Below are 497 nucleotides of genomic sequence, written 5' to 3' on the forward strand. Positions count from 1 at the left end.
GAACAAGGAGGGAAAAAAGGGGGGGTAAAGGTGGGCCTGCCCAAAGCCTTTCCCCGGAATTGGTTTTTATGAAAAGGTAAGGTGATTGCCGGGTTTTGGGAAATTTTAAAGGCACGCGAAGGAAACAAATGGGTCGGGTCCCAAAGGGCCCCAATCCCAACCAAAAGGTGTTTCCAAAGGTTACGGGTGGGTTTGCCGGGTAATTTTAGAGACGGGAAAGGGAAACACTGGCCCCCAAACCGGCCTTTTTGTTACTGATTTGAAAAAAAAATACCTTGGGAAATTAAAAGAAAATTCAACACGCCAACTATATTTAAGGGGTTTTCGATTTCAAAAAAAACGGGAAATTAAAAAACACGCATGCAATTTTTTAAAACACCATTAAAAAACTAGGAATAAAAAACCCTTAACTCCCCAAAAACCCCAAAATAGCTATATTTAAGGGTATATACGCATTCATAAACATACATGAGGATTTATAAACACGCATTCATACT

This window comes from Penaeus monodon, chromosome 30, assembly GCF_015228065.2.
Source record: "Penaeus monodon isolate SGIC_2016 chromosome 30, NSTDA_Pmon_1, whole genome shotgun sequence".
Classification (NCBI taxonomy): domain Eukaryota; kingdom Metazoa; phylum Arthropoda; class Malacostraca; order Decapoda; family Penaeidae; genus Penaeus; species Penaeus monodon.